The sequence below is a fragment of the Vanacampus margaritifer genome, chromosome 3, assembly GCF_051991255.1.
Source record: "Vanacampus margaritifer isolate UIUO_Vmar chromosome 3, RoL_Vmar_1.0, whole genome shotgun sequence".
In the NCBI taxonomy this organism is placed as follows: domain Eukaryota; kingdom Metazoa; phylum Chordata; class Actinopteri; order Syngnathiformes; family Syngnathidae; genus Vanacampus; species Vanacampus margaritifer.
Window position 1 is genome coordinate 7,359,270 of NC_135434.1, and position 22,477 is coordinate 7,381,746.

General features: G+C 42.6%; 1 protein-coding gene across 8 annotated transcripts in view; it reads left to right on the forward strand.

Annotated features, from left to right (window-relative positions):
* Positions 1-22,477, forward strand: part of mef2cb (myocyte enhancer factor 2cb) — a 92,700-nt gene that overhangs the window by 14,626 nt on the left and 55,597 nt on the right. The gene's annotated exons all lie outside the window — the stretch shown is intronic.

The window sequence follows — 22,477 nt, forward strand, 5'->3', positions numbered from 1 at the left end:
TAGATGACAAAAGTCATTTTCGAATGTTCAAATTCCCAAAGCAGTCTGTTGAAATATAAAGCTTCCGTAGAACTTCCTTTTTGCATTCACACTCACCGTTAATATACACACACGGTTCATTTAAAATACACCCTTTATTACAATGACCCTTCATTTGAAATGATGGTAATGTAGTTCATGAAAACACATTTTGTAATTCACAATAATTCTATTTAAAGTATCAATTCAAAAAAAAAATTTTTTTTTCAAAGTCTTCAACAGCATGTCAGCTTGAAAGTTCCCTTTAGTGCAATTAAAAGCATTCAAATTCTCCAAGTTACAATTAGAGTTTGTGAAAGTCATTTTTTTTTTTTTTTACTTTTCCAGTGAAAATAGTTTTAGTGTAAGCCAAATATTAGTCCCTTTGCCCCCCTCCTGTGGTCACGGTCAATGAAGTTGTCCTGTCTGGCCTGTTGCTCTCTTGGGACTTAACGTTGGCTTAATCCGCTCAGAGGAAGGTGAGTGCTCGCATGTGGACCCACGATTACACACTGAGGACTCTGTCAGCCAAGCACTGTAATCTCAGGGACCCCGTGCAAGCACACACACCCACACGCACACACAGAGGCGCACATGCATAGACAAAAAGCCCTGAGACACTTTACCACTGTCCTGACTACTTTTTGTTTCGCCTCTTCTCCCTCCGGACAAATCATGTGGGATTTTGGGCGCTGTTTCACAAAACTAACAATGACAACACACACTTGCCCCTCTCAGAGAGGGATTAGAGGGTCACGTGGCCCTGTGATTGGCCGGGGCATTGAGCCGATTGTCAGGGCACTTTGCTGTACACTGGGGGCTCAGTGAGGCTTTACTTAAAGGAAGAACTGTGCGTGTGTGTGTGTGTGTGTGTATCATCAGCGTATGCAATGCATCCAGCATAGGTGATAACATTTGAAAAAAAATAATAATAATCCCAGGGAAATTAAATTAGGGACGATTTTTATGTATTTTTTAAAAATAAATGTAGCATGTGAAAATAAGTGTGCCACACAGACATGTAATCCGGAAGGGGGAAAAAAATGCACATTTGATGATTCGCTCCTCATGGAAAAGCAGATCTATGAAAACATTTAGCTTCATAGACACATCAGAGGCGCTCATGTTTAAACAAATAATTCAACACCCCCCTTTTGCTATGCTTTAAAGTATTTATCCCCCCCCCCCACTCCTCCTCCTCCTCCAATGGTGTTTGAAATATTTTGGAAGAGGTTTCGCAGAGTTTGCTCAGTTAACCATCAGCGGAACGCTCATTTGGTTGGCAAGATGTGGCGGGAGATATCAAAGTGCAGTAATTGGACTTCATTCCCTTTTGGCTGAAAGGAGAAGGTGATAGAGGAGTCAAGTAAATCAAATCATGAGGAACAGGTAGCCCGCCAATAAAAGAATGATCTCAATATGATACAAACAAAGGTCATCCTTCAGATCGTTTTGACCCACACAAACACACACATTTGCCACTGGCTGTTGTGAAGAAGATAAAAAAAAGTTTTGCGCTAACTCAAGGGCTTGTTATGGAGTTTGTTACACAAGGCCAGCCTGCCTTTTATGCTTTTATGCCCATAATTAAATTATTATTGCGCTAATGAAATTAGAGAAATAAGACTTGATCTCACTTTTTTATGCATCTTCATACTGGATGCACCTCCTTTAAAAAATATTGTATAGAGCAAAGACAAATATAATAACACTCTTGTGTGTGTTTGGGTGAATGCATATATTTGAAAATGTCCTTATTTTTGCATAATGATGCCAAGTCTTGCGTCTCTGTCTAGTAATTAGCGCTGATGCTCAGCAGTGTTCTGTGTGTGTGTGTGTGTCTGAGTGTGTGTTTGGGGGGGGGGGGGGGGGCTTGTTCACTGGGGTGTTAAAGATCACAGCGGAATAGATCAGCCTTTGATGTTTAATTGTATTGTAAAACACACTTAAGAATATTTTCTCTGTCAAGTTGTTTTTTGTTTTTGGCTGCTTTGTGTTTATTGTCTGCACATAGGAATGTTTGTGCCTTTGTTTTTGAGTCGTGTGAGGTTCTTGCTGGTGTATATTCAAAATGCAAACGCGTCGTCGTCTCTGTTCTCATCTGAAAAAAGGAGCGTTTGCCTTTTCAGCCCTCAAACTCCCACTCCAAAAAATGGAACACAAATCATATTCCTCAGTCAATCACACCTCCTGTTTTTATTTATTTTCTAAAATGACGCCACAGCGATGTCGTAGTGAACGCGGCGATCTAGTTGAACAGGACGTCCTGCCTCCTCCTTCCTGTTTCCTGTTTCCTGCCTGGCCTGTCGGTCACGATGGCGGTGGCGGCGGCGACGGCGGCGGCCTGCTGGGTGGTCCTCAGGCAGCCGCGAGCTGACCACACAATGGTATCGTCAGCATTAGCCCACCTAAAGAGACACCCGAAAGACCTCTCACCATGCTTGAGGCCAAAGCTCCTTGAAATATTTGGATAGGGAGAGGAGGAGGGAGTTGTTGGGCCGCGCATGATAAGACAAAGAAAATATTTAGACTAAAACAAAGTTTGTACATTTCACTCTAAATATTTGAACTTTACAGATTCACATAAATCCCGTGGGCAGTATTTTATTTTGAAATGGCTTGGTCAGAACCAACAAAAAGCCAAAAAATGGTCACAATAACGCCTAGGGGTTAAAAAAAATTTTTTTAAACGAGCTAACTCACTTTAAATCATTTGACACCCTTCCTGAGAATTTAATTTAAAGCTTGTGAGAAAGACAACATGTTATCTTGGACCACCACAGGTGTGTTTACCTGCTTAGATATGATGTGCTTGTATTGTATTGAGCTCAACTATCCCCCATGATGACACACAAGTCCCCCCCAACCCCCCCCCCACCTGTGGCAACTTTCAACATATGTTCTCTTTAAGGTGGTCCACATTTGGACTAACCGGTCGCTACACCATCAAAGAAATGATTAAATACAAGAAAAGAGATCTAGAGAGCAGTTCAAAAAATGTTTCCCGGTGACTGTAATTTATCTTTGTCACGCCTGCGACACCGCGGAGTCAATCGGTAGCGTATAGTCCGGCGAGACGCACAGAGGCGGCTCTGTGCACGAGCACGCATCCATCTGAATCCTCTCCTCTGCGCCGCCGCAATCGCCGGCGCTCCCGCTATCGAGTATTTTTAGACGATCTTGTGTTGACACATGCAGCCTAGAGGGAAAAATGACTCAAGTTTTTCGCCTTTCTGCCGCCGCTGTCTCAGAAATTCTCCTCCTGCTGCGATGGACAATATTACAGCGCTAATTCACGTCACATTAGAATGTTTCAACTTTCCAAACTCGGATGAGTTTAGGCAATTTGGAGAATCACAACTCGGCGCTCTCCGTCTCGAACAAGAGGCTTCGACCTGCCAAAGTCCACACTAGTGTTCCTTTCCAGCGTCATCTGGACTGTTCCCACACTAGAGGCCAGCTTGTGAAAGACTTCAGGGTACTCGCTTGGCCCTGGTGATGTCAGTAACGTGTTACTTAAATAAGCAAATTTTGGATTAACGACGAATCTGACGCGTTACTTTTTCCATACAAGGAAATCAGATTAAAGTTAGTTTCCAAACCTCCTTGAACGTTACGTTGTTAGATGCTGACAACATCAGCATTTCAAAGAATGTGAGATGTTACACCACTAGAAGCAGTTGCAATCGACTGCCTGCGGGATACTCTAGTGACGAGACTTAAATAAATCGCTTCTCAGCCACAGTAGCTCTCTCGCGCGCACTCATGGTTAATAACAAATACAGGAAGACAACTGATTCCTATCAAGTATAAAATCATTAAACAAATAGCTACACATAATAAAACACGTAAAAAAAAATGGAAACTCTGGTATTGAATGTAGCCAAATGCATTGTGGGAGTATTCAAATTAACATTCACGTCTGAGGAAGTAATATCATCATTCAGCGCATTGACACTTGTGTGTTCATAGGGAGATGAGAAATTTGTGTTTTCATTGTTTAAGTACAGTCGCTATTTTGAGTTTGTCAGCTAAAAACAAAAATATTAAGGTTTGTTGCACACTATTTAGTTGATACTGTTATCTATGTAGCTATAACAATAGCAATAACAAAGAAAAAAAGGGAAAAAAGATCACATGGTTGTATGCATTCAAAGTCACATCACAAAGTTCCACAAATGCAATAGTTTTGAGTTTCGTCGTTACAACATTAATAGTTAAATGTGCCAAGTGAAAAAGACTGCCTTTATTTTAATTTTTTTTAAATTATTTTTTTAGTAAGTATTTTTTATTGTATTTTCTGGTTAAATGTATGGTAAGTGGAATCCTGAAAATATATATATTTTTCATTTAAAATAATTATACTAAGTCAAAAAGGTTGAACTAACTAGTAATCTAATTGAGTTACTTTTTAAAGCAAGTAATCAGTAAAGTAGCTAAGTTACTTTTTAAAGTAAGTAATTAGTAAAGTAATTAATTTACTATTAAAGCAAGTAATCAATAAAGTAACTAAGTTACTTCTTAAAACAAGTAATCAGTAAAGTAACTAATTCCTTTTGTCAAGGTAACTGTGGCAAACTGGCAACCCTGTACAACACCCACGCCTTATCTCTCCTTTTATTTTGGTCCGGCTCTTGTACAGTAGCACTGTGATGCATGCCCTTTTTTCCAAAGTGCAGCTCATGATGTCATTAATTTTATTCATACTTTATGGATGCTTCGTCCGGAGGAGGGAAGGAGTTGCGGGGAGGGGAGAATGGAAAGGAGCAGGAAGATGGAGAGAAAGGAGAAGAGATGGTGTTGCGGAAGGAGATTTTCAGTGGAGGAGCATGTATAATGAATGAGGGGGGCACTTTGTTTGAAACTCCAGCCCCGCGCTTGCTTCACTTCAAGCCTTGCCGGCCAGAGCGGGGGCCGCTCTCTCACTTTTGAATCTCTTTGAGATGCTTTCACCTGGCTGGCGCTGCGGTTCGAGCCGGTGGAAAAACAAATAGCCGTGTAGAAGAACGCTCAGAGAGAGAGAGCGAGGGCTGACAATGGAAAGAGGGTCGGGTGGAAAAAGGGTGAGGAGCGGGAGAGAGAAAGAGAGAGAGAGGAAAGAGTTGAGGTTTGTATAGCGCCCAGACGATGGAGGAGAATACTGGCACCCGGCCCACACTTCCTAAATAGTGCTCTCTACAGAAATAGCTCTGCCTTGATATTGACTTTTGTCTGCTGCTTGTGTGAGTGTGTGTGTGCTCAACAGAGTGACACTTCTATTGTTTAGTAAGATCCCCACCCCACCCCTCCACTTTTGCTTGTTAACTTTTTGGCACAGTGTTGTGTTCATGTGAGTAAGCCAAAGGAGGCGTCACCTCGATGGCCCGGGGTAAAAATGGCCTCTTGACTTATTTTTGGACCTCCGCCGGCCTGACGCTGTTAAAAATAGCCGGGGAAGTGTGGGAGATACCTGCCGTTGCTCCGGCTTCGTACCCAGGGCCTCCACGCCGCATCCATCCGCCGCCGGCTCGCTCCGAACTGCCCCCTTGGGAGTCGGCAAACAGGATGAGGGTGTGAGAAAATCAGTGACTTGGGGAAGGGAAAAAAACTGTTGTCAGTGTCAGGGAAATAGGGACACACAGTCTACAAAGATGTTGCGGCAATGCAAAAGCAAACGCTCAACTAAACTGTAGCGGTGCTAGGCCCTTATTTTATATTTATTCCTATAATTTTTTTTAAAAAATTATAAATGTCCGATACCACTTTTTTTCCAGACTGACAGTACAAGTACGATCATTTTTATGAAGGTATTATTATTATTATTATTAATTTTGTAATTATTTTTTTCAAATTTTATATTTATATTATTATTTTTTATCTTTTTAAAAAAATGTTATTCTATTCTCTAGTTCATGATGCTAAAACAGCCGTAAGTCGCGAGTAACGATATCTTGAAATGGCGTTTGGTATCAGCCTGGATCAGGACTTGCCCATGCCTAATAAATACTTTCATTTTTATCATTTGCACATAAAACATAATGATGCTTGTTCAAAATAATATTCAGCAAAAAAATGAATGAACTGAAACTAGAATTTAAAACAAATAAATATTATAAAAAAAATATCAATATAATAGTGAAAATGATATCATTAATATTCCAAAACCACACAGAGACAGTAAGGTGCTGCTGTTTAGGTTAGCAACACACACACAGACTCTAAAATGTCCATATGTGAACAATTGTGTCAATGACTAGAGGTAATTACAGTTACCACCAGTTTATTTATTCATTCTCCTGTGGGGGCTGCCATTTGAGCTTATTCATTTATTTTTGTATTTGAGACATTTATTGGAGTGGAGAGCACTATTTGAAGAAATGAGGTACTTGGACTCATATGAGAGGTCGCGGGGTGGTTTTCTCTCCTCACTGCCATCTGCACGCCGAGGTGTTAATTTTGTTTCTGCATCTCGGGCATATGTCATGTGAGCGGTGTCAAGAGTGTTAACTTTCTCTTCTCACCTCACGTTTGGAGTGACAAACAGCTAAATAAGAAGGGGAAAAAAGAGCCTTGAGAAAAAATGTGACTCTTCCAAGTCATTTTTTTCTCTTATTGCAGAAGACTTTGATGTTTTAATTATTTTTATTTTTTTTCATATTGCATGTGGTGCATACTGTTTTCCTTTTAAATGAGTGGGACTCTGCAGCTGTGCCCCCCCCCCCCCCTAAATTGATGGCCAATAATCATATTAAGAGTTTGCCTGAGAAAGAGAAATATACAGAGTAAGAGAGAGGCGGGAATCTGTGAAAATCATTAGTGCCCTTGGTGTGTGTGTGTTTTTTTTTTTACACAGCCAGTGAGTGATCATTCTTTATTTCCAATGCACCCCCTCATATCCCCTCTGTGTGTGTGAGGGGAATTGAGCTGCCTGTTATTAATGTGCTTTTGACAGCTTAATTTGATAAGCGGGCTACTTGTTAAAGAAGTCTTGGATTGTTCTCATAGAAAGAACACCATTTTTTTCCCTCTTCTCCTCCCATGTTCTTCAAAACGCTGCCCGTCGATGACCCACTTCTGAACGCTGGTCGAAAAACAAGGAAGAGCAGTGCAAAATCCACAGGGAGAAGAACGAGAAGAAGGCAAAGAAAGGCTAGCGAGTGCGCCAAAAGAGCGAGTGAGAAGGGATAGTATGTGGGAAGTTGACGCAAATGTGTTTTTTTTTTTCTTCCCGCCTCCTCACTCGCCTTTCTCAACCATCTTGGGTTCCTCTTCCTTAATCAAGGGAGAAATGCTTGGAACGATAACAGGGATTAGCTTTCGGCGCGCAGCAGCTCCCCTTGGTTAAGTACACATGTAATACGTTGTTTATTTGATATAATGCACAGTAGGAGCCACAGAAGCCAGCGCTGCGCCGCGTGCCACCGCCACACACGCGCACTCATACACATACACGCGCGCATACAGTACAACTATGTACAGTACTTGTAGGATTAAGTTAAATCAGTTTTATTTATATGGCCCCAATTCACAAGAGGTTATCTCAAGGCATTTTACACATTGAGCAGATCAAGTACGCCTACATTATCTGAGGAATCTCATGGTTTTAGACTGGGGTGTCCAAACTTTTTCATTTGAGGGCTACTTGCGGAAAAATTGAGAAAAAAGATTGACTTTATTAAACACACTAAACCAATAAGTCAAGCAATTATACAATATCTTAGAGATCTTAGCTTTTTTATTAATTGTATTATTAATTAAAGGTAATAGGCAAACACTTTGGCATTTTTTATGATTTGGGGTGGCCCACAGCCCTTTATCTCACTACAATAGATCCACCCCTGCTCTGTGCGATTTCCGCATTCAGAAACAAAGCAAGAGTAACCTGTAACAAAAAGACCATTTTTAGAGTAATGTTTACTTGAGGATCTTTCATGTGATGTTCACAAATCAGACCTGGACACTGACAGCAGAAAGGAAAACACTTATCCTTCTGAAACTGAAATATCATAACTCATGAAACATGATTTATGAATTTATTTGTATGTAGTTTGTTGTATAAGTTGAATTTAGCATTATTAGTAGTTGTTGGCAGATGTGTCGCACCCATGGGGCATTGTGGGTGTTAACTCCCCCCACCCCCACCCCAAGTACACAACAGCTTGAATGCGACTGCTAAGTGAGCCATCATGGGGCCGAAGAAAGTGCGCTGAAACGTGTTATACACACGTGCTTTTATTTTGAAGGCCTAATTTTGACAGTATGATGTTGCCCAAACAGTGTTGCCGAACAGACTGTGAGTCTTGTTATTGCCTTGAGTTGTGAATAAAAGCTGTCTTTCACGTCTGTGGAGCCCTTGTTAATTCATCAGTTGTTTGATTTGTGTAGGAGAGACAGAGAGGGGCTCGAGCAGAACAATGGGCACAACAACGTAAGTCACGCATGCAGCGATCGTGCGCAGGTATGTGTGAATACACGCGTTCACACACTCCCTCATGCAAGTTCCCACACACAGCTGTGATGCAGGTCACTTGCACTGAGGGGTGAACACAGTGAGAGAAAACAGTATGGAATCAGAGGGGCGGTTAAGTGTGCGTCATGTTTCTGTGTGTGTATGTGTTGGGGGGGGGGGGGGGGTAGCATTCTCAGGCCTTCTTTGGGTCAGAAGGCAAGGGGGATTTTTAGGGGAAGGAATTGAGTGATATGAGAAAAAAATGAAGGGAAGGAGAAAGGGGGAGAGGGGTTGTGTGTTGTGCCCACTCGCTTCTTGTTGCGAGTTTGTGTGGAAAAAGCTTGCGAAAGGGGACAAGCTCTGCTATCATTAGCGGGGGGGACGGGGGGCGATGGCGGAGCACTAGGAGGGGGCAAGCGAGGTTATGTGAACGATGCAGCTGTCCTCGGAGCGGAGGGATTTGAGTGCTCCTGATGATGAAGATGAAGATGGTGGGGAAGTCCAGGCAGCCTGCAGGTCCGTCGCTGAACCAGAAGCAGAAGATGAAACCTTGTGAACAACTCTTCTCGGCCCTCCACTCTCGCCCTTTACTTCCCAAATAGGAAAAATAAATAAGTAACGATCGATGCTTGATGGCGAAGATAGGAGTGCCAGAGACCAAGAGGAGGAAAAAGGAAGCAGTCATGATTTATACATACAGAGTAGGGGACACTTACTTACATACTCCCTACCATTTGTGGATTTCTCTGATGCTTGTAAAAGGAATGCATTGGCCTCAACATTAGGTACCCTTGCACAGTTTATCGTCCACGACAGGAGCTTTGTCGTATTTTATTATAGGACTCATTGACATTAATTGAGTCCAATCATAGTTTTGTCATTGAAATAAATGTTTGTATTTCACTTTTTTAAACTATATTTCAAAGATTTTTTGGGGGAAAAAACAATATATTCAATTACTTAAGTTTTAAAGGTTTTATTATGATGCAGATATAGTGTATTTCCAAATTGTATGCCTTAATTGTAGTATTTTTTTTAACCCTAACCCTCCACTTTTGAAGGGTTTTTGCTTGACGGTGTGCACCTGCGAGCACATGTTTTGCTGCCTTCATCATACACATCGTGGCTTTTCCCCCGCTGTGGTCGATATTCTCCCAGGCTATAGGGGGCAGTGAAGAGCGTTACGGCATATGAACAACACTTCACCCCATTAGAAGTAGAAAACTATTTATTTATTTTTCAATAAACTAACAACTTCGTCAATTTGGGGTGAATGGTCTACATACATTTAACAAAATAAATGAAAACAAAGAATCGGGAAGTAGAAAACGCTGTTGTTTACGACCGTTTTTGCTCGTCCGCCTTGTCTTTTTGCGCGTATCCCGGGCCAGCCGCCGGCTGCTGGTATTCGGCTTGGAGCGCCAACGGAGGCCGACGGGAGTGGGGCTAAAAACGTCCGCCTGACGGGATCTAGATCTTGCCGCTTAATTATGCACAAGCCACCATCCCGAGCTACCTGGAGCGGGGCCGCGGGAACAACTTGGAATGTTATGAGCTCCAGATTCAAAGGGAGACACGCACCGGCAACAGAGCACCTATTCGGGCTTGCTGCAGCTAGCAAACCCCCCGGACGAGCCCCAGCCCACTAGTAGCCGGCTCTCAAGGTGCGCGGTGTCGGCGGTGAAGCCGCGTGGAGGGTCGAGATTGGTGAAATGAAATGCTCCGATGAACAGGGTAAGTTGTGATACAACTGACGTGTTGAAGTTACACAAATGTCGGAACTCCTATCTGAGTCGGGATTCCAATCAACCTTTTTGCTCAAGTTGGATCTCCAAGTCCACAAGGCAGACAAAAGTTACAAGCCAAGCGTATGCTAGCTGCCTATCATGTAAACATTAAGAGGTACATGTTTTGTTGTGCATTTAAAAGGCTGGGAATCGCTAAGAGTACGCAACTCTGGCTACAGTCGTTATTAGAGGTCTAAATTCCAATTGAACACACCGTGAGTCTTCAGCGTAAAAAAATAGAAATAAATAAAAAAATTGTTGTTTGCTCAATGTGAAAGATAGAAGGAACAATAATACTGTATTCAGTCAGTGTTTTTTAAACTTTGCTTTCCTTGGCTAGATAATGCTTGACATGAGCTCAACAATAGCTCAATTGAAATTTATATACAATATATATATATTTATATATATACAGTTCCAAATCCCATCTGCGCCACTGGATCCCACATAGCGAAGAATGTGGCTCCAGACTGCAACCCAAACTGGCTTGTCAGCCTCATGTGATCAGTCTCTGCCGAGGAGACGAGGCGCAGGCGTGGCAGCGAGACGGCAGATAACAGAACGGCATCGTCGTGCTCTGCTAATGCATTCAACCTGCCAGCGCGCTCCAACAAGGCAAACTATCATATAAGATATTCCGACAACATCGACAATAACATTCAGACACACACGTGTAAAGAATGTCACAGAGCACGATAAAAAACAAACATTGGGGGTGGACGGAAATTTATAGACAAACAAACTAGAATAAATGTAACTTGTCTAAGTCTTGGTGAGCAAAACAATAAAATAAGACGTCACCGTGCACTTGCCGTTCAAATGTTATTGTGAAAATAAGCCAATGGGAACACATTCTTGGCAGTTTTAGCATTATGGTCAGACACAATGGTGTGAGTGGAGCTAAAAATAGAGCGTGGTCAAACAGCAGGGCGTGGGGTGGGCGGGCGAGGGGTCCATGTGATACAGTGGCCTGCACTGTAGCCACATAGTGAGCCCGAGGCACTCTGCCAAAGCTCGTAGCCTTGCGGCGGTAATTTGATATTTGTTTGTCTGCATTAGTTCATTCTCCTCTTGCACCCCCCCCCCCCCCTTTTCTGAAGTAACAGTAAGCTTTATCAGATTACTAGCTCTGAGGTCTCTTTCAAACCTTCCCTTTGCCATCTTGATTCCATGCAGCTGTGCAGGCTCTTTAATCATAAGCTATCTTTTTTTCTTCTTTTTTTTTTTACCCGCCGTCCCCTCCTCCCATCTCCTCATCCTCCCTCCTCCTTAACATATGTTAATTGGCTGCTTTCTGTGACAAATTACGAGCGCTCGCTTTGATGAGGTCGCAGGGAGTGGAGGACGCTGGTGCTGCCAGTCCCTCGCCAGTAACCCCCCCCCCATTCCTCCTCCTCCTTAACCACTCCAAAAAGGAGCGGGTAATGAGAGGCTTGGGTTGGGCTCGGGCCTCGGTGGGGGCCACTCCCCTAAACAGAGGCTCATCTGTAGGTGCCGTCATGCCACCACACGCCCGCCACACTCCAGACAACCTTTCTCCTCACACACACACCCAGCTACCCCCCCCCCCCCATATGAGAACTGTGAAGCACGGCTCCAACTGGAGGGACGTGTAGAAAAACTTCAAAATGTGCCGTTTGCTGTCTTAAATGGTCCATTTTTGATTGGAACAAAAGAGTATGAGTGGCATTAATTAAGAATTCAGAGTTTGCTGCCCGTGTATTAAGTTTACAATGTGTGTGCGCGTGTTTGTGTGGGGAAGAGACAACGCCTGGAAACATAACACCAGCCTTGCTTAAACAAACACTAGCAGCGCCACGATCTGCGTTTAATGATGCACGCAATACTCACAATTGTCAATAAGAAAAAAGTCAAAAGCAAGCCTTTCTGTCCTGTTCTGTTTTTGATTTGAATCACCAGCTCTCAATCTCATGTACTCCCTTACGTCCTGTCTCACCATTCCCCTCTTGATACGTTACAATCTAGGTTACTTGGTTTCCGAGTAGAGCAAAGGGACCGAGGGAAAAAAAAAAAACAGAAGGTCGTATCTACAGTATGAAGGGCATCCTTGTTGAAGTGTGCAACCGTCGACTTCTGCGCAAATCGCACCCACCCTGTGACTGCCACTTGTCACAGCCTGCTACATGACAGTTTAGCAGGATTTTTTTTTTTTAATTAAATGTAAAATTTAGAACATGAAAGTATAACCATCTTACACTCTAAAAACAGTTGGGTCAAAAATGGACCGATCCTCTACTTTGGTCAATTTGACCCAACATTGAGTCAAGAAATGGGTCTTTCAGCCTAAAACAACTCCTAAATATTGGTCAGATCCTTTACTTGGGTTAAAAAATCGGGTCATTTTGTATAAAACAACCCAGGAAGTTGGGTCAAATTGACCCATAGAATGGATCGGTCCATTTTTGATCCGTAATTGGGTTACTTTTGACCCAACTGTTTTTAGAGTGTATGGATCACTATTTATGTTGGAGCCCTGTCGTAAAATAAGGTCACGCGCTTCTGGAAATGTTCAATTTTGCCACAATAGTTGCCAACAAGTGATAAAATTAGCCTTGGATAATATTCAAAAGTCAGACTCTTATTATCAAACCTTGTTACTTGTTTCAGTGGGAGTAATATTTATGAATAGGCCTAATCTATTCTATACTAAAAAAATGGAATCTTTCAACCAATGTCATTCAAACACAGTTAACATTTCAGCTGGCATTGATTGTTGTTGCTAAATGTCCATTATCATTAGGAGTGTGCCAAAATATCGATTCTCATTTAGTACGATTCAGATTTGATTTTAAATGTCCAAAAATCTTATTTTATTGAAATTATTTTCTACTGTCTCGCCCTTGTTTGTGTGCACCTTTATTGGGAGCGCTGTTCATCTTGTACACGATTTGGCCACTTAGGGCAGTGTGGTTCCGCGCGTTTTGATACACTGTTAAATTTGTAACCACATTAGAGAGTAGAAGGAAAAAGTCACGATCAAATTATGCCAATCATTTTGTATTTATTTTTGCAGTGTAGGAAGAGCATATGCCAGTGAGTAATATAAACATGCTTCTCTGTATACTGTACATTCCTGAAGCGTTTTGTATGACAAGCCGTTCTTTTGAATGATAAAAGTGCCACGAGTAGCATGCTAATTAGCATTAGCAAGTCAGTCCGGAGTAGATCATGATAATTCTTTGCACATCTATAAATTGAAGCAGAAATCATTGTCAATCAAATCATTTTGAATCAAAAATCGTTCTGAATTGATTCACAGACCCCAAAAATCTGAATCCAATCCAATCGTGAGACAGTCAAAGATTCCCACCCCTAATTATCATACGCAATGTGATCATATTTCAACCATTCGTAATGTCATGTTATTGTCGAGGCCAAACTTGATGATTATGTAAGTAATAGGGGAAACTTCCCAGTAGACCTGCCATTGCCAACTTACTGATGTAGTTACCACAAATAACCAAAAAGGGAAACCCTTAACATCTTATCCTTCCCATTGGCCACCATGCAAACTAGACCACTGCCTCAAAGCAGTGTGTCTTTCCTTGGTGGTGGCACACATGCCCCCCCCCCTCGTGCAGAAAGAGGTGACGAAATGAAGCCGCTGATGGAAAAAGGGACGTGCACCTCGTGGCTGCATGAAGGTTAGCCGTGTTAGCATTAGCCTGCGGGCCTTAATTGAGGCCAGGAGGGAGCATTTAATAATTGCTGTCAGAAGATCAAATTTAATTCTCCTCTCTTCACAGCTACCACTGCTGTAGGGGGGGAGTGAAACAAATTGTCATCAGAGATTTCTAAATGAACAAAGCTTTTAATTAGGGTGATTAGGAGACTGTGGCAGCCAGGAGGAGTCAGGGCTGGGGGTGTGATGAAATCATCACCCTCACCGCAATGTCTAGTGTTGATACGGTGCTCGGTTGAAGAGGTGGGGGTATCAGAAGAGGGGGGTCACGGGCTCGGGTCTGTACGGCTCTCACCTCTCTCGTTGCTTCACTTCCCACCGTCGAAGACGACAAAGACATTGTTGTAGTCGGCAGAGAACGTAATTGGGTGAATATGTCAGTGCTTTGTATTGTAAGCGACGTGACTCGCGGCTGTTCTTGTGGGGGCGGGGGGGTGTCGGTTTGTCTCGCCGAGCGGTAACTGCATTAGTTGTTCATTTTATTGTTGTTTTTTGTAACACAAATAGACTAAGTAGAGATTGAATGCCTGTGTACAAAGGTGGCCACACCGTCCGGTACCGTGAGTTGAGGAGGTGCACGTGTGTTTGGTGTTGGAGACCAGCTCTTCGTACTCAGCTTTTGCTAGCATTCTTCGTCTTGATTTGAGGAGGTGACCTAGAACATGAGTAAATGACCTAACAATGACAGGAAGGTGGGAGTGAAAGAAAGAGAGGAAGAGGTAAAGAAACCGCGGTCATGCTGCTGGACTTCAACTTACGCCATCGGTCTGTAGCACTTGACACACAAATTAAAAAAAGAAAAAGAAAAAAGGAAGAGTATTTGTTTATGTGAAAACAGACTTTTAGAGCAATACATTTGGAAAGTTTTTAAAAGCATGTTTTAAAATGAGATCCATGAGGACAAGCTTTTGGTGCTCCTGAATTACAAAAACATTGTTAATGACTGGCCTGGCATGCTAATGACATTTTAAGTCCGTGTGAACGTAACCAAAATCAGTGTGTGCGGTGCATAAACCTTAAACCGCTTTCTTTTTCTTGGTAGTTGTAGCATTTTCTCATTATTTGACCTGTTCCCCTTTTTGAAGAGCCTCAGCAATCATGTGTGTTTGTTTTCTTTTTTACTCAGTTTTTTTTTATTTGCTAGCTTGTCTGACTCCTTTTTTTTTCTTATCGTGTGATGAGTTGAGCGTTTTGACCGAGTCACAGTCTAAAGCACCTGATTTGCAAAAGTCTACAACATGCAATTCTAGTTATAAAACAAACAAAGTAGGGATAGACGGATTCTTTTTTTTTCTTCTTCAGAGTCAATACTGATGTTGATTATTAGTAACCAAGGAGTCCGACAACCGATATTTAGAGCCGATATTCATTTATCTGCAGTTAAATGAAGTTAAATAATTTTGCAAACTTCAATACTTTGTTCAAACGTCTTAAAGGGTCATTTTTGTTATATGAATACTTTAACAAATAAATGGATCCCTAAAGTTTTCTAAGATTAATAAAAAAAATCTAAACTCAATATAACTGAAATGTTAAGCTTTCCACTTATCTTTATTTTTATGCAACACTCTGAACATTTCGACTCTGATGCAGCATCAAAATAACTAATTGGTCTGTTTTTGGCCAATGACGACATGAAAAGGCTGATGCCAATACATAATATCGGCGTCACTAATCAGCCTGGCCAATAATGACTCTTTTCTTCTTCTACTTTCATTAGAACACACATTAAGTTGATGATTTCACATTTGAATCCCCCCCCCCCATCACTTCCACGTGTGTGTCCTTTGGCACGTCTGCCTTTGGCCCAGCAGCTGTGGCTTTTACAGCCCTTGGCCTGCTTTCAGAGAAGGGGCTGACGCATTGTGTCAAGTCACCGCGTCCTTGGGGAAGTCAGCACTAGGCTATATGGAAAGATGGCTCTCACCTGTCTCGCCATTGCCTCTGACGGATGACTACCTGTCTACACGGTGGCTTTGGTGGCCTACTGTTTGTTGCTGCTGAGTGAGATCCACAGCTGGCCACATGAAGGTTCACATTTCCGAACGACACACGTCTTCATACACACGGCTCTTAAATATCCAAGCAACTGAAAATAAATTGCTGATACGGGCCAATAATTAAAAAAGTGATTTCTTCGTATATGTATGTTTACGGAAATGTGGAACTGCCATAAGCTACAAACATAGCATATTTTCCTATAATGCCACATGTGCATGCGTGCATAAAAAAAAGCACACTTTTTTTTTTTTTTTAAAGGATTTGGCCAACATTATACTTAGGGATGCACCAAAATGAAATTTTGGGCCGAAACCGAAAATGAGAAATGCTTGGCCGAAAAAAGAAACGCCGCAAAAAAATTATGCCATTTTTTTTTATTATCATTGCATTTATTATAATTAATTAAAATTAGAATATTATTGTAAAATATTTAGGCCTATTTAACACGGGCATTTTAACAAAGCACAATATAAATTGAAATGCGTTCACACCATGTGGCGAATGGTACATTAAACACCAAACGCGGGGTAAGCAACTGAGCATTTTCTGGCGGTGTAATCGCACTTTACAGTCAATGTAAAGTACTTCGCATCAGGTGCTCATAAAACGGCAGCAAGGAGAACACTCACTCCCGTGTTTGGTGTTTAATTCCAAAAGACGCTTGCTTGCAGCGTTTTTTGTTTTTGTTTTTACTTGCGTCACCACAAACATCCTCTTTCGGCCATATTCTTTCGGCTTGAATCATGCACATTTTTGCCATTTTCGGCCCAAAAATTTTGAATATTCGGTGCATCACTAATTATACTAATATGTTTGAAAATTAAGTAAAAATACATTGGTTATTGGTAAATTTTATGATTTATTGTTATGTCTGCAGGGCATGATTTATGTTTGGCATTTTTTTCCCATAATGCAATGGGGTATTGACTTGCGCAAGTGATACCCCGTGGCATTATGGGAAAATGTTCTGTTTGTAGCATTTAGCCTACGAGTACGTTCGACCGTATTTACTAGTATGTTCGAACGTACTTGCAATTATGTTTGAACGTATCTGCGAGTACGTTCGAACGCATTCAAATACGCTTGAACGTACTCACTAATACGTTTGAACGTACTCGCCAGTCCCAAAATATTTACTCCACAACGGCAGTTCCACACTTCCATATGTGTTTATAATAAGCATTTGTGGCTTACATATTTTTGGACTTTTCATAAAACTTCATCTGATGTTTTATTTGGGTTTAGAATTGTGTGGCCGGCCATATCAAATTCTCTCTCTGACCACATATGACACACAGGCTGTAGGTTCCCCACCCCGATGTTAGAATACTCAATTTCCTAACACATGGTAGGATGATCCTAACGAATTGTTAGTTTCGATGCTGTGATCTCATCTTGTGTTCACACGGGCGACTCCAACTACGTCTGCTCTGATCTTTTTGATATCATCACTTCCTTGTAAGCGTTCTATTTATGGCCAATAGGAGAGAGAAAAAAAAGAAACAGAATTGCTCAGCATTTGCATCGAGGTTCCATGTTAGTGTTTTCACAATAGCATGCAGTTGCTTCATGGAAATATTTTTAGCAAAAGACTTAAAATAACGTATGGGGAAGTCAACATGAGGTCTGGTAATCCGCATTCGCAAAGCTCGACTGCTTCTCTATCTCACGCGGAGACGCGTACATGTCGTTTTGGTTTGAAGAGATTTAGGAAAGGAAGCAACTTTGATTGTCTTGGGCCGCTGATGTCACATCCTTCCATGATCTTTCCTGTCTTTCTGGCCTCTGAAACCTTCTTGGGCTTGACATAGTGAGGCACAAGAAGGGAAACATTGCTGGAGGAGTCTCAGTAGGATGACAATCAATTACATTTCATGCTGAATTTGAACAATTGCTTGAGCCAGAGGTGTCGAGGAGAGTTCAGCACTTGAGCAGATACTTCTGATGGTCCTCTTTTTTTTTTTGTCCATGATGTCAGTCCCAGTTAAGAGTATAGCAGTATGTAAATAAAAGCCATTTTCAATAGACAGATGTCCCGCTTCTAAGCTACATGGAGATCGACAATAGGAGACGCATGAAACCGTTGCTGTCTTGCTAATGATCAAAATAGATCATGAGCTAATAGAAAGAGACAAGCGAGAATATATTCCAATATCTTGCAACACACTTATAAGAACGCACACACGCGCACACAAACATTCAAATTCAGGTTTAGCTCAAACCTTCACTGAGGAGAATGAACACATTATAAGATGATCCGCTGCTATCACGCTAATCCCCGGGTGTACATGTTGCTAATCTCTTTAGCCGCTAACATGCTAAATTAGCCCTAATATCAGCAGCGATTCAAAGCCACAGAGGCCCACCTACGCGTGGGCTACCACCCAGCTTCGGGTCACTAGGAGAAGATAGAGACGTTACAAAAAAAATAGAGGAGGTAGAAGTAGTAGCGCTAGCCATTCGTCACCCCTACCTATCTCGCCGTGACAGACGGCAAACGCTACGTCCCACATAGACGAGTCACCGCCGCTAATGACATTAGAGGCACAATGAGACTCGCTACGTTTTTTCCCTCCTCGCTCCCATGCTGCGCGAGCCATTGACTCGCCGGATCCTCTCATTTCTGCTGCTGCGTCTGCATCAATCCTCGGAGTTCACCACGTGTGCCAAGTGCACTGCGTATTACTACTCCGAAACGCATGCACGTGCGCTACAACAAAATCCACATGTAAACTGACGTCCGGACAAGAGATGCAACAGACACACAAAGGAGGAAACCCGGAAAGGAACGAGAAAAGTTTGGCAGAGAAGATCTAGTGAGCACAGAACATTTAAATTGTATTTGGAAAATGATTTAAAAGCACCTTTTTTTTTCTTTGCCTCCTCTTCAAGGAAATGAGAGTTTATTTAAAAAGCCAGCACGTTTATTTAATGTACCATACACCTCCTAAAAGGTTTACTTACTGTAGCGTAATATGTTATTTCAAATCCTTATAACCACATTTCCTTAGAGGATAAGGGGATACTGGCAATATATACATAAATGTATATATATTTATACAGACATATGCGTATATATTTCAGGACACATACTATTACTAAATGTGTTGCAGATGTACAGTACGGCGAGCCTGAGACCTTTTGCTACTGAGGTGGGCTTTTCTTAGAAAAACATCACCGATGCTGTCATGATAAATCATCTTCCCCAATTTGCTATACGCTGTAACGTGTTGAGAATTTAGAATTCAAGAATACCCCACTCAGCAGATTTACGGAAATGTTGCATGATACAAAAGCGTCTTTCGGTTTCAACATTTTTCCTCCGCACAATTCTCTGAATGCAGAAATAAATCTGTGGATGGTTTTGTGCAATGTGTTTTACTGGAACTTGAGTTCCTAAAGCTTCTTCCTGCTTAGAAGTTAGTAAGATTTCAAATGAATGTTTTGGTGAATTTGATAATCATATAAAGAGCTACTTTAAATAGTCCACTTTAAAGGGAATATAGTTCAAAAGGGAGTTAGCAGTTTTAAAACTGTTAGCAAGATTAGAATGTTGCCTCACTTCAGACATAGACTCTACAGCCTTCATAATGTGCACTGTCAACAAGCCAAAATTAGCCATTAACGTTATGTTGTTAGCATGACTTTTGTAACAGTGTTACTTATAAAACTGTTACCCGCTTGGAGTTTTTTTTTTTCCCCATTAACTCTTTGACTGCCAAAAACGTTAAATAACGTTTAGTAAAATCCTATGGAGGAGTGCCAAAGACGTTAAAAGACGTTTGTTTCAAAACAGAGGTGAAACTAACCATTTTCTATTGTTGATTACTGAAAAACGGAATAAGGTAGAAACAAACTTTTTTTTCTGATGAAAGATGAGAGTCCAATCTTTCATTTGGTAGTATGTGTGTTTCCATAGTTCAAACACATAATTTTCTGTGGACCTTGGAAGATCAGTCAAAAATGCTTAAATCGGCTGGCACCCACGGCATCCCTTTTCTGAAAACGTCTGGCAGTCAAAGAGTTAATTTAAAATTGGTTGCTCATGATGAAAATGTGGTACACAGATGTAATTTGTCATTTTAATTGATCACAATTGTCTGGCCGATCCCCAATCTTTAAAAAGCCTAACTTGCCAATCCTGTTTTTTTTTTTAACCCAATTTCACAACCAACTGCATACACCTTCAATGTTCCAATCATGCTTTATTGTAAAACATTGAACAATATGAACAGGTTGTCTTTACCGCATGAACCCCCCCCCCCCCCCCCCCCGAAAAGTCTATTAGTCCATTCGCTCCAGAAGAGGACGGTGGCTGACTTTGATTGGTGGGATCACCGATCCGCCTAAAATTAAGGAACTGTAGTAGTACTGGAATATGATAAAACGTGATTTTGTTCAAACTCCACTTTTAACACAACTAAACCACCACTGGTGGACCCAGAGTGCTGTTGCTCATGAGTTCTTCACAAAGTGTACAAGCCCAAACTCGGGCCACATTTATTCTGTTAGAATGTGAAAAAGCACCGAGTGCTGCGTATTAGTTTTTAGCGACTAAACGCTTGGGAGAGAGGTGACCTAGAATCGAGCCTTGTGGTGCACACCGGAGTGTTCATGTTCTCATCGCCCTCTCAGCTCCCACTTCGGAGACGCCGAGAGAAAGAGCGCTCATTAGATCTATGTGCTGAATTTCACTCTCCAACTCTCCCATCCTCCCCCAACCTTCATCTCTCTCTCTCTGGTTGGCTCTCTCTGTCCGTCTGCTTAACAGATGGGAGGGTCACGGCTACAGCGCTTCCCCTCCCCCCGGAGAGGCCTGGTGCCTGTTCAAAAGATCCCTCTTTTTGCCGCACTCTATTTCCTTCTTGTATGGACTGTATGCATGTGGAATGTGTCCGCCACCCGTCTCAATTGTCACCTGTCCGGCTTCAAGTCCACGGAGCCATGATATTAAACAAGCAGAGGAGCAACTGTTACTCCTCCACGTTGAGAGGAACCAGTTGAGGTGGCTCGGGCATCTGGTTCGGATGCCTCCTGGACGCCTCCCTGGGTAGGTGTTCCGGGCATGTTCTACCGGCGGGAGGCCCCGGGGACGACCCAGGACACGCTGGAGAGTCTACGTCTCTCGGCTGGCCTGGGAACGCCTTGGGATCCCGTCGGAGGAGCTGGGTGAAGTGGCTGGGGAGAGGGAAGTCTGGGCTTCCCTGCTAAAGCTGCTGCCCCCGTGACCCGACCCCGGATAAGCGGAATTGAAGACGGAATGGAAAGGAGCAACTGTTGTCCTTCTGTCTTCATGATGCCAATGCCGACTCCTATTATTCGCCAGGATGAGTTCCGTGCCTAACTTTACTTTAAGTCAACTGCATTAAGGTCTATTTTTCACTCCCTTTGCTCACCTCACGTACCCTCCCGAGGTCAGAGGTCCCTTGTGAAAAATTCCTCCAGAGGATTACCGCCGTGTGCCACGTGACCTCGCTCACTAAGCGCCGCTTGTTCCCCCAGCGTTACCCTTCCATATCGCCACCGTGGCGCGTCAGGCTCAGGTCAAATTGGATTGAGCAATTCGCTTGGTAATCTGTTAACTGATGCTCTGTACCCACCACAAGGGGAGGCGGAGGAGGAGATGCAATGGTTGGGCAACGTGCGCATATCCAGGAGCGGCCTGGCACTCATATGGGACGGGGGCAGGTGTAAGGGAGGGGGGTGAGGGGGGGTAGGGGAGCTTGCGGTGATGTGTAGGAGGAGGTAAAGGTGGTGAAAGTGAGAAGGGATGAGAGGAGGAGGTGCTGGTGGTCGGGATTAAAGGAGGGGGGCTCTCACACGGCTTCTCCTCGGGGAGTGCTGCATGGCTAGCACAGGGAGCCAAAAGCAGGGATTAAATGTTCAGGACACGGGCTTTGTCTTAATGTTACGTAAGGCCTAAGGTGTTGCCCCAGCGGGTGTTGACATTGAGAGGTTCAGCTCTGCTCACGAGTGCTTTGGGAGGATTGAGGAGGAGGTGGTAAAGGCCAGGAGGCAGGGATCATCGAAGTAACCCCTGGCTTTTTGGAGCCCTGCCCGAGCTGGCGAGTGTTGACTACAAAGGCTGGGAGGGGATGATGCTGTCAGCGTGTGATTGAGGTACACTGCTGGCTTGATTGATACGCTTGTCTGGCTTTCTTGTGCCAAGCGTCTTAGTTGGCTTGTAATCCCCGTTTGTCTGACAACATCCCTCTTTGTTTTCTTCCAGAGGGCATCTCTTTGTTTTTTCTGTCTTTAAGGATGGGCGTGTTTGCACAAAAATGTTCTGGAAAGGCTTCTCAGAACTGCCAGAGTTATTTTAGATCTTATTATTATTTCCCCCGACTGCCAAATATGCTTTGTATGTGCATCCCAGTTCTCATGTTTTGAGGTTTACAGGCTATCAGATGCATGTTGTTGGTATTTATTGTTACTTTCTTTTTTTTTTTTTTTAGATGTTCGATACCACTTTTTTTCCGTACCGATAACTATTGATGCCACTAGTACATTTGATACATAACACCACCCCCCCCCAAAAAA